At 44.3% G+C, this 11,863-nt stretch overlaps 1 long non-coding RNA gene across 1 annotated transcript; it reads right to left on the bottom strand.

Annotated features, from left to right (window-relative positions):
• Positions 1–5,451: 5,451 nt before the first annotated feature.
• Positions 5,452–11,509, bottom strand: LOC117200612 (uncharacterized). The gene is made up of 3 exons (XR_004482226.2): positions 10,935–11,509; positions 7,844–7,975; positions 5,452–7,036 (listed from the first exon to the last, which is right to left on the bottom strand). It is a non-coding gene; the product is annotated as an uncharacterized LOC117200612 (long non-coding RNA).
• Between the last annotated feature and the right edge of the window lie 354 nt (positions 11,510–11,863).

Here is an 11,863-nt window from a genome sequence, read left to right on the forward strand (position 1 = left end):
GATCTAGCAATTCAATTTCTGAGTATTTATCCAAAGAAAATGAAAACAATAACTGGAAAACATACATGCATCCCCATGTTCATTGCGGCTTATAATAGCCAAGACATGGAAACAGCCAAAGTGTCCACTGATGAACGAATGGATAAAAAAATTGTGGTATATATATACAATGGAATACTAAAATTGAATACATAAAAGAGGAAGGAATACAAAAAAAAGAAAGAAATCTTGCCATTTGCGACAATATGGATGGACTTTGAGGGCATTATGCTAAGTGAGATAAGTCAGACGGAGAAGACAAACACCATATGATCTCACTTATATGTAAAATAAAAAAAACCTAATAAACTCATAAATACAGAGAACAGATTGGGGGTTGCCAGGGATGGGGGTTGAGGGTTGGGTGTAGGGGGTTAGAAAGTACAAACTTTCAACTATAAAATAAATAAGTTCTGGGGATGTAATGTACAGACAGCATGGTGACTATAATTAAATAATACTGTACTGCATATTTGAAAGTTGCTAAGAGAGGAAATCTTAAAAGTCTTCATCACAAGAAGAAAAAAATTTTTGTAACTGTGTATGACACCTGTCAACTGGACTTATTATGGTGATCATTTTGCAACACATACAAATATCAAATCATTATGTTGTACACCTGAAATGAACACGGTATATGTCAATTATACCTGAATTTAAAAAATTAACCAAATTTATCTCTTAAAAACACAAACAATAAAACAAAACAAAAAACACTCACCTGGGATATTTCTCACTCACCTTGCTGCCAAGGGTTCGTAAACCTGAGGCCACAATACATCCTTTCCATGCATCTTAAGCAGGGCCTGTCATTCCATCCACTTTGCAGTGAGGAAACTGAAGCTTGGGTGGGTTAGTTTGTTCAAAGTCTCTCAACCAGCAACAGCCAGAAGTTGGGGAGGGGGCACACTCCCTCCAGCACTCGTATCAAAGGCTGGCCCTGACCCTGGTGCCTCTGTGTGGGCAGGTAGAGCAGCGGGCTGTGCACTGACCCCTGGCCAAGGCCTTTTCTTTTTTTTTTCCCATTGCGGGATGGGGAGTCTTCCTTGGGGGCTGGGGGATGGTATCTGTGGTATTTCCAAATCAGACTGGAGCCCAGGGACTAGGGATGCAGGTTTGAAGGAATGATCTGGGTTTGTAGATGTTTCTGTCTCTCCTTTGTGGCACCACGTGTGTCCCCTGGAGCCTGGGGCAGGAAGCTGGGAAGCCCCAGGTTTCCTAATTCTGCATTCCTGAAGACTTCAGGGCCCTCTTCCTTAACCCCTGCCCACCTCCTACAACTCTGCACTGTGACTCTCCAGTCCTCAGCCTGTAGGGAGACCAGGCTTCTGTCCCAGACCCCCCTCTCTGGATAAAGTCAGGGACTGTGGTGTGAACAGTTCATCCAGCATGGGGTGGGGGCAGTTTGAGAGGCCACAGGCTCTCTTTGTTTGCAAAGTTCTCTCCCATTCCTCTCCTACCTCCAGTCTGCGTTCTTTTCCTAAGAAAATAAAGGGCCTCTTCCTATTTCAATCTCACTGTCTCACAGAAACACTGCAGGAGACTTTGGGATGAATTGGGTTTTATTTGAAGTTTTTATAATTTCAGCTTTATCTTTCCACATTGCCTACTTCTCCATTCCCTGACCCCTTCCTCTTTTTGCCCCCTCAATGTCACGTTCATTCTCCTCACCCTCTCCTTCTGTGGCCCCATTCCTTCCCTTCCCACATTTTCCCAACCCCCTTAACCCAGCTCTCCGTTCTCCCTGCTCCTGCCTCCCTTGCTTTCCTTTGGCTCCTTCTGCGTTGAATGTTCTCCTCCCCTCCTCCGCCCTTTCCCTCACTCCCTGGCCCTATCCACACTTTTGGATCAACAGTTTCCGATGGAGATCAGGAGATGTGCCCATTCTCTGCACAGCAGCCAGTGGGGGCTTTGGGAAATATAAACTGTACCGAAACAAATGAACGTCTGGACAATTTGAGCCTCAGGGACAGAAGAGGAAAAAGGTGTATTGGGGGAGGGGGTGTATTCTCTTAAACGGCTAATAAATACATTCCAATGGCTTTATTATTATGCTTATGGATGGTAATCACTCCGGAGCGCCATCTTTTGAAAGGCAATCAGCTTTAAGAATGATTGAGTTTCACCTTGGTAGCAACACATCACTAGACTCAGCTGGTTCCCAGGTGAGAAACGGGCACAGCAGATGAGTTATTTTCTCCAAGGCCATGCTCCCAAGCTCTGGCCTCAAAAGGATCCTTACCCACTTTCGTCATTTCTTCCTCGGTTCAATTAGGTGAAGGGTTTATTCTCTTGGTGAATGGTTTATTCTCTTGGTGAATGAATGGCTTGATGATCCTTTCATAATGTTGAGACATTTACTGTTTTACTTCTGTTTAAGATTATTTCTGTTGTATTCTGTTCAGGAATTTCAAAGGGAATAATCCCCCTCTGAAATTCATGGCTGATCTAAGGAGGCATATAAAAAGCCATTAAAAGCATAAAGTGGTTCAACATCACCTGAAAACCTTGTTTCCTTAAAAAAATAATTTAAAAAATGAAAAAGAAATCTTTATAGCTCTCAACTCAAAAGGTCAAAAGATTATATTTTCATTTTTGTTCTTTTCATATTGCTTGGAAGAGAGACAGTTTTAAATGCCTTATAAAATAGCTTGCATTACGAAAGATTATCAGTTAATTTATAAACTTGCTTTGTTTCTAATGGATCATTTGGAAACCTGGGGAAAGTATCTGTTAAATTTTCATGTCTACAAATCCTCTGCTAATTCAATTAGAAAGGTTTCTGAGCAGTAAATTCAAGGTATGTGATAAGGTTACCTTCATGTTTTATACCAGGAAAAATAAAATAAAATAAAATCACTGTGCAAAATGAAATCTCAGAGCCATATAGTTGCAGTAAAAAAAAAAAAGTAATGAAAATGGTATACACATATAATGGAATATTATTCGGCCTTAAAAGAGAAGGAAAGCCTGTCATATGCTACAACATGGATGAACCTTGAGGACATAACACTAAATGAAATAATCTAGTTACAAAAAAGACAAATACCGCATGCTTCCACTTATATGAGGTATCTAAAGTGGTCAAACTCTTGGAAAAAGAAAGTGGAATAGTAATTGCCAAGGCTGGGGTGAGGGGAATAAAGAATTATTCACTGGGCTTCAATTTTGTGAGATAAAAAAGTTCTAGGGGACTTCTCTGGTGGCGCAGCGGCTGAGAATCCGCCTGCCAATGCAGGGGACACGAGTTCAATCCTTGGTCCGGGAAGATCCCACATGCCATGGAGCAACTAAGCCCGTGCGCCACAACTACTGAGCCTGAGCTCTAGAGCCCGAGAGCTACAACTACTGAGCCCACAAGCTATAACTACTTAAGCCCACATGCCTAGAGCCCGTGCTCCACAACAAGAGAACCCACCGCAATGGGAAGGCTGCGCACTGCAACGAAGAGTAGCCCCAGCTCGCCACAACTAGAGAAAGCCTGTGAGCAGCAACGAAGACCCAATGCAGCCAAAAAAAAAGAAAAAAAAGCCCTAGGAATCTGGTGCCCAACAAGATACACATAACAAACACATAGTTAACTCTACTGCGCTGTCCACCTCAACGTGGTTAAGATGGTAAATGTTATATATAAGGTTTATGGGAAAAACACAATAAAAACAAGTAGTGAAAGTTGAACTTGTAAATCCAATGTTAGATATTTGAAGGGACAAAAATTAGCCAGGTATTGAGGAGAGAGACATGGCTAAGTGACAATAATGAAGTCAGATAAGGGTTTCCCTGGCAGGATTTCCGTTACTCTTAATACCGAAGCTACATGTCCTTCGCTCTGAGAGCCAATTAAGCTGTGGAGAAACGTGTCCTTATGAGTTAAGGGTAGAGCTTGAGCACTGACTCTGAATTACTTGTTTTTGAAGATTTCAGATAGGTCTCTATTGCCATTTCAATGTCTTTACCTTTAAAAGTGGAACATGATAATATTAAAATTTCATTGCTCTGTGGCAACATCTAAAATTTCTACTGTCCCCAAAACAACTTAGTAACAAGAGAGGCTCCCACTCTGACCAGTTCAGAGGTCACCCGAAGCTATTCCTTAGACAGGGTCATTTTTAGAGTAACATAGCAGGGCGTCAGTTATGGGACCTACCCCCAAACCTTTCTCTCCAACTATCATTGACCCTTGAAATTCTACCATTTGAGAGTCATTCCTTTGTGTTAAACATTGTCCTACCCACTAAGATCTCTTTTCAAACTCAGGGAAGGAGTAGGGCATTGACCCTATCACTTTACTTCTGTGGATCTTAACCTTTTTCTTTTGTTTGTTTTGGTCACAACTTTGAGTATTTATGCGACATTTTCTCAGAAAAACGCACTCATGCACAAACCAAAAAAATTTCTTACAAGTTCTGATGGTTCACAGGAACACACCACCCTTACCGCCCACCAAAGTTGTTCCTGGCTGGGTGACTCTGTAAGCACCTTGGGCAGAGAGGTTCGGGGTGATTGAGTGGAGCTAGTTGAGAAGGAGAATAGAAGAGGAAACGGTGAGTGGAGAGGGTGGGGGGCCCAGGGAGCTAATTTGTATTTTCAAATTTGCCTGTAGCAATAACAATTAGGTAGCTTTTAAGTGTTCACTCTGTGCTAGAAATTTAATAAACACTAAATGAGATAATGCAGGTAAATAAAGCATTTAGTCATTATTCTTTTCTCATTTCATGGTTGCAATGACACCATGGGGGGTTATTAGCCCATTTTACACATACGGAAGCTGAGGTTCAGGGAGGTGAAGTAACCTTGCTCAAGGTAACTTGCTCAGGGTGACCTGAGCCCAGAGAGTGTGGCTCTCCTCGTTGACCTGGGCACGTGTCATCACCACCCCCTTTCCCATGGCCTCCTCCAACTCTCCTGCAGCCTCCTGGTTTCCTTCTGTGTTGAGAATCCTTGCCCTGCTGGCTCAGGTCTTCCCCTACGCATTGTTGGGGTGACTGGGTGTGCCTGTCAGCCCTGTGGGCATATCTCTGTTGCCCTTCTATCCATCAGTGAGCAACTTCCTCTGTAGCCTGTTGTGCCTCTTTTGGAGATGGTGGCCTGTCCCCGCTGTTCTCTTCCAGCCTGCTCCCTTTGCTGGTCACCCTTAACACAGATAGGGATTTTAGAGGTAAGAAGTATGGATGGTCAGTGGAAGAATTGCTCTTTGTGTGTAGGATGACGGTACCATACTGACCCTGCCGGTGTCTTTGGGTGACTGTTTACAACGCCTCATATTCATACATTTGGGTATTGACTCATTCATTCCTTCAATTTTTTTTTTTTTTAAGCAACTGCTATATGCCAGCCTCTGTGCCCAGCACTGGGCACTGTCCTTGTCCCAAAGGTCCTTTGAATGACCAGGAGACAAAACAGCAGTAAAAGTCTATCCAGGGTTGGGGGCAGGGAGCACAAAGGTGGTGGACTGTATCTGGTAGAGTCAAGTGACTTCAAAGAGAGGCTGACCTTGACATTCATTTCGGAAGCTAGGTAAGCTTCACCAGATGCACTGGGTGAGGGCGGCAGTGTGAAATAAATCACGAAGGCAGAAGGCAAGGACGTGAGTTGGACTCCATGAACTTGAACGCAGAAATATTTTCCATCTTTACTTGCACTCACCTCTATCTGAAACTCAGCATCCACTTCAATATCAAATCGCAGTAGCATTAACAGCCTCTGAGACTCGGTCACCCACAGATATCGTGGTTCTTTGGCATCACAAGAAAATGGTGGCAGATACCTCAAATATTGTTATAAAAACAAAGTATGTCTGTTATTAGACCCACTGCTATAACTTGCAATACAACACGTTAATTAAAACCACATATATTACTATACACAGATGTCTTTTTTTTTTTTTTTTTTTTGCGGTACACGGGCCTCTCACTGTTGTGGCCTCTCCCGTTGAGGAGCACAGGCTCCGGACACACAGACTCAGCGGCTATGGCTCACGGGCCCAGCCGCTCCGCGGCATGTGAGATCTTCCCGGACCGGGGCACGAACCCGTGTCCCCTGCATCGGCAGGCGGACTCTCAACCACTGCGCCCCCAGGGAAGCCCCTACACAGATGTCATTTTTAAGAACTATTTTGACAATCGTGTTTTGATATAATTGGTTGCCTTTGGAACACGGCACATTTTATTTCAGGCATTTAAAAACATTTTACTAGGATGAAGTCCACAGGCCTCACCAGACAGCTAGAGGAGTGTGTGAAACAAAAAGCAGTTGAAGCACTCTGCCTGGAAGGGCTTCAGCCAGGCAAGTGTCCTGATCACTGCAGCATTTTCAAGAGCTCACCCAGGCATCTGTGCCCTTTAGGAGGCAATGGCACCAGTGCAGGCGTGAGACTGTGGGCCCAGAAGGAAGGTAGGAACAGAGGCAGTGGGAGGCAGGGATGCTTCAGGAGATGCTAAGAAGCTCTGGGGTCTCATCACTGTTTTCGGAGCTCCCCTACTTTACGCTGCTGTAGGCGAGACCTGCAGCACCCCGGAGTTTGGCACCCAGGATACTCTGCCTCTCATCCCCCACTGCCTGAGTCCTTGGCTTGCATGGGAGCCTCTCCCCTAGCCTGCCTCCCCAACGTCCCTCACCCCCTGGCTGCTCTAAGTAACCCCAGAAGGCTTCGCTCAAAATCACCGTGTCATGCCCACGACAGCCCCATCTGGGCCCAACGTGGCTGCCCCCGAGAGAGACATAAAGATCCCAGAGACAACCGGCCACTTGTCCACCAGATGGGAGAGGGGCCTGAGGATTGGTGGAGAAGGGGGCGGGGCAGGGAGGAGGATGAGGAGGATGCCAAGGGGAAGGAGGAACCAGGATTCCTAGAATTTCTGCCTCCTGAGCCAGTGCCAAGAGCGAGCCGGGCAATAAGCAGAACTCTGGCGCACACCGGACTTCAGCCTTGGAGTCCCGAGATGTGTTTCCGGGCGATGGCTCACCAGGCGCTGGAGCCCAAACCTTATTACGGGACCTGCAACATGTAAGCCACTATTCATTTAATATTGTAAGAGACCGGAATCCCTGTCCTGGTCATAAAACACCCCGGTCCTCACACCAGCCACTGAAATCTTCCTATTCTTGTGTCAGTGACCCAAGCTGGCTTGGTCTGGAAAAGCCATTGATTGGGACCTTACTTAAGGGGAACATATTGGGGTGAACAATCTAGCCCCTCTCCTCTTACCACCTTACTGTCAGGGCAAGGAGGGGACTAGTCTAAGTGATGCCATGATGTGAGTCATGGGCACTGTGTGCTTCTCACGTGCCAGGCTCTGAACTCAGCACTTAAACACGTCACTGCATTTAACCTTTCAAGGACCCTCTAAGGTAAGCCTGGCAATTTTTCCCATTTTACCTGCGAGAAAACTGCTGCTCAGGGAGGGGAAGTAACTTGCCCAGTCCAGTAAGTGGGGAAGCCAGGATTGAGACCCAGGGGCGTCTGATGACAAAGGCCTCTGAGTACTTAAACAGGGTGGGACCCAAGTGAGCTTAGCTCCTCCAGCATCCAGTCCCATGTACCTCCAAAACCAGGCTTTTCCTGCTGGGCCACAGCAGTGCTGGCTCTGCTGCCTACTTTAAAACTGAAAACCTACAGATATGGCTTTAAAAAAGCTCTTATCTGTTAGAGTTTCATATTGAAGCATCTACAGATGAAATGATATGCTGACTAGTATTTGCTTTAAAATACTTTACTGTAGAGTCAGCAAATTTTTTCTGTCAAAGGCCAGATAGCAAATATTTTAAGCATGTGGCCCTCATGATTTCTGTCACGACTACTCACCCTTGCTGGTGTGATGCAAAAGCAGGTATAGACAATACAGAAACGAATGGGCATGGCTGTGTTCCAATAAAACTTTTTTACGAACAGAGGAGGCAAGTTGGATTTGGCCCATCGTTTTGGCCAATCCCAGCTCTAGTGCAAGAAAAGGAGAGGAACAGATAAGTGAAAAAGATTAACAAAATGTTGAAAATTGTTGAAGTTGGTTAAGGGGTACCTGGTGGTTCATTACACTATTTTCTCTATTTTTGAATATTTTGAATATTTCCATAATAAAAAATTCAAGCACCCTGGGGAAAAAAGAAAAAAAGAAAAAAAAAAAAAACCTGTAAACCTTAGGCACAAGGAAAGCCCATCTGAAATTGTCTTCATTTGTCAGGAGCAGATTTCTATACAGGAAAGCTTCCCTACCAAGGGTTAGGACTATTGGTGCTCAGAGGTAGTGGAGAGAAAAAGGCCCAGGGACCATAGCTGCCCCTTCCTTCACCAGGAAGTCCTTCCCTGATGGACAGGGAGACACTGGGACCACCCCAGCCTTCATCCTATTCTCCCCTCTTCATCTGGTGCCACAGGGCCATGACCCCCTGATGGACTCATGTCCTAGGCAATGACTGTCAGTGGCCGTCAACCTCCCCGGAAGAGAGACAAAGCAGTGCCCCCGTGGGAAGTAGCCAACACCACCCTGAAATAGACTGGCGCCAAACTGAGCTTGAATCTGATCAAGTCTCTAGATACTACTACAATTCCTAGGAAATACAGGGGACAGAGGAACACGTTAAACTACACCACAGGGGTATAATTGACATAATCCAGGTCAAATGACTTGGTTTCTTTAACAAATAAGTCACAAGAAAAAAAAAAGAAAGAAAAAAAAAAGATGGGAGGGAGGAAGATTGAGCAGAGACCTATGGATTGCAAGGGACTTTGAAGAGAGCAGTCAATTACCTGTATAGACTACATTTGGTTCTTGACTGAAACAGTAATAAACAAAAACAAAACAGCTTAACTATTTGTAACATTTAAGAGACAATTGCAGTACAAACTATTCTGTATAAAATAAGCGGCAAGGGTATATTGTGCAACACAGGGAATATAGCCAAAATTTTATAATAAGTGTAAATGGAGCATAACCTTCAAAATTGTGAATCACTATACTGTACACCTGTAACTTATATAATATTGTACATCAACTACCATTTAAAAAAATGTTTTTAAAAAGAGACAATTGAAAATGTGAACACCAAATGGACATTTAATGTTTTTAGGGAGTTTTTGTTAATTTTTTGCCTGACCATTGGCTATCTGCTGCCTCTATTTTTTTTTATTATGGTAAAATATACATAACATAAAGTTTACCACTTCAACCATTTTTAAGCATACAATTCAGTGGTATGTGTCATGCCACCATCACTGTATTCATTCCCAGATATTCATATTTTTAAGGTATAATATAGCATTGTGGCATAATTTTAAGGTATAATATGGCATTATGTCTAAAAGACATTTCCTTTTTAGAGATTAAATAAAATGTTCAAAGAATCTTGTCACCTCTCTTCTTTCCTATCGCTAGAGGATAATGTCCTACATTCCTAATGTGGCCTCTGGATCCAGCCCCTACCTGCCCTTCTAGTTACATCTCCCACCACCTTCTCAGGCCACTCTCTCTGCTTCAGACACATGGTCTTCATGCCAGCACCACATGGTGACTTTCAAGGGCACTTTTGCCTTTGTGAGGCTCCTTCTTTCATAAATTATATTTTACAAATGTATTAATATAAAGACCAATGTATGAATATTATATTTAAAACATTTTCTTCAACCCAAAGTCCATTTTTTTCTTCTGGTTTTAAAAGAAATTAAAATATTTGCATGGGCTCCTTTTAGTGTTGTGGGCCCCTGACACTGTACTGGTGACAGTTAACGGAGAAATCAGCCTGGTCACGAATTCAGTCTCCACCTCCCCTCTCCTCCACCTCCATCCTGGCGAGCCCTGCTCTTCCTTGGAGAAGGCTTCTCTAACTTTCCCAAGTCCCCACGATGAGCTCGTGGCCCCCTCATGTGCACTCATGCTTCCCTACACCCTGGCTTCATGAAAAGCATCACAGTTGAGAATCATGTATTAATGTGTGTGATCCTTTGCTGTCTCCCCCGCTAGGTTGTCCATCTCTGTAATCCCAGCACCCAGGCCAGTGCCGGGTGCTTAATAATAAATATTTGCTGAAGAAATAAATACATTTGTGGTGGGAAGGGACATCAGTGGTATTCTAAAACATTCAAATAGGAAAAAGAAAAATGTCCGGAAAGAAATACACCAAAAGGTTAACAATGTTTATTTTTGTGGGGGAGAGGGTTGGGGGGAGGTAGTAGGAGTTAGAAAGAGTGGTGGGTTTAAGAGTGAGTTTTACAAAGTTGCTAAGAGACTAGATCTTAAATGTCCTCACCACAAAAAAGTAATGATAATTGTGTGATGTGATGGAGGTGTTAGCTGATGCTAGGGCGGTCATCATATTGCAATATATAAATGTATCAAATCAACAGGTTGTATACCTTACACTTGCTCAGTGTTATGTGACAATTATGTCTCAATAAAAAAAGAGAGTGATTTTTATCTTCTTGGTTATACTTAAGTGCATTTTCAAGTTCTTTCTCAATGACCACCTGTTGCTTGTGTCTTAAAAATATTAAAACCAAACAGCAGAGAAGCATTCTTTCCAGACAAGTACTAAAAGAAAAACTCTACTGCCTACAAACTCCTTGAAGCATGGCTGTGTCTATCTTGTTCTCTGTGGTGTCCCTCGTGATGGGCACATGATACGTGCTCAGTCATTACTGTTGACTGACCAAATGCTGATCCTTGGGGTCTGGATTAGAGATGGGAGCTGGTGACAGCAGGAAGGAGGCTGCTGTTTTGCCCCGATAAGGATGAGATGGGGGTGCTGCACGATCAGCAGAAGGTGGAGAGTACGGGACCTTTCAGAGGTACGATTAGCAGGATACAGAGAGAAAGAATTCATTTTGCGTAGACAACTGGGTGGATTGTGAAGTAGGGATTAAGGCAGAGAGTGCAGTGGAGGGGGAGAGGTAATGAGCTCACCTTGGGCTTTTTACATGTAAGATGCTCTTGGCACACCGGGATGAAAAAGCCAGGAGGGCAGTGAGGATGAAGGACTGGGAGTTCAGGACACTGAAGAGCCATACTCGGGGGCCACAGCGCCCAGGTGGCGTTTGTTGGCAGCTGTCTTCTCCCAAGTGGATCAAATTGCCCTGCTCCTGTTCCCAGGCTGGAACACCAAGATGTTGCCAGCTGTGGCTTGCTTCAGAGCTATTGGAGAGGAAGAGGAAGCTTTGCTGAGACAAGGATGCAAACCGATCCCACGGGGTGAGGCAGAAACTGGGGAGAACTGGTCTAGCCTCTGAACTCAGGACTAGAAGCAAAACAGCCATCAGTTACATGTACTGAGTCAGAGTCCAAGTCGAAGTTTAAGAAAACAAGCACATAGGAACATAGAGAGGCAGATATTTCTATTCAGTAACAATCACTGCCTTGGACCAACTGAATCATCCTTCAGCTCATGCCTAGACTGGAACCACTTCTCATTCCTAGTGTGTCCTTGCTCTGAAATGGGCATATGAGTCACTGGGAAAAGAGGATTCGATTAACAAAGATTCAATTTGACTACAGCTGTGGCCAAAAAGTGGGGTGTGCCTGCAGGGCAAGCCTTCCCCTTGGGCAGCCAGGTTGCCGTGCACCCTGTTCACGCCTGCTGCCTGTCATTGTGCCCCAGATCTCACCATCAGGGGGTGTACCATTGGGGGAAGGCATGGCAGCCTCCAAGAATCTTATTTCAAAATGTAAATATCCCATCAGGGTAGCACATCCCAGTAGCTAAGAACTTGTTGCAAATTTGCTTTTCAGTTGTCTTTTCTCCTTGAGGGTTTGCTAGGATCAGCACCCTGAGAGTAGAGAGGAGTTTTAATGAGGGAAGGAAAGGACAGAGGTAGTTGTGTAATTTGATCGGATGC

The sequence above is a fragment of the Orcinus orca genome, chromosome 10, assembly GCF_937001465.1.
Source record: "Orcinus orca chromosome 10, mOrcOrc1.1, whole genome shotgun sequence".
NCBI lineage: Eukaryota > Metazoa > Chordata > Mammalia > Artiodactyla > Delphinidae > Orcinus > Orcinus orca.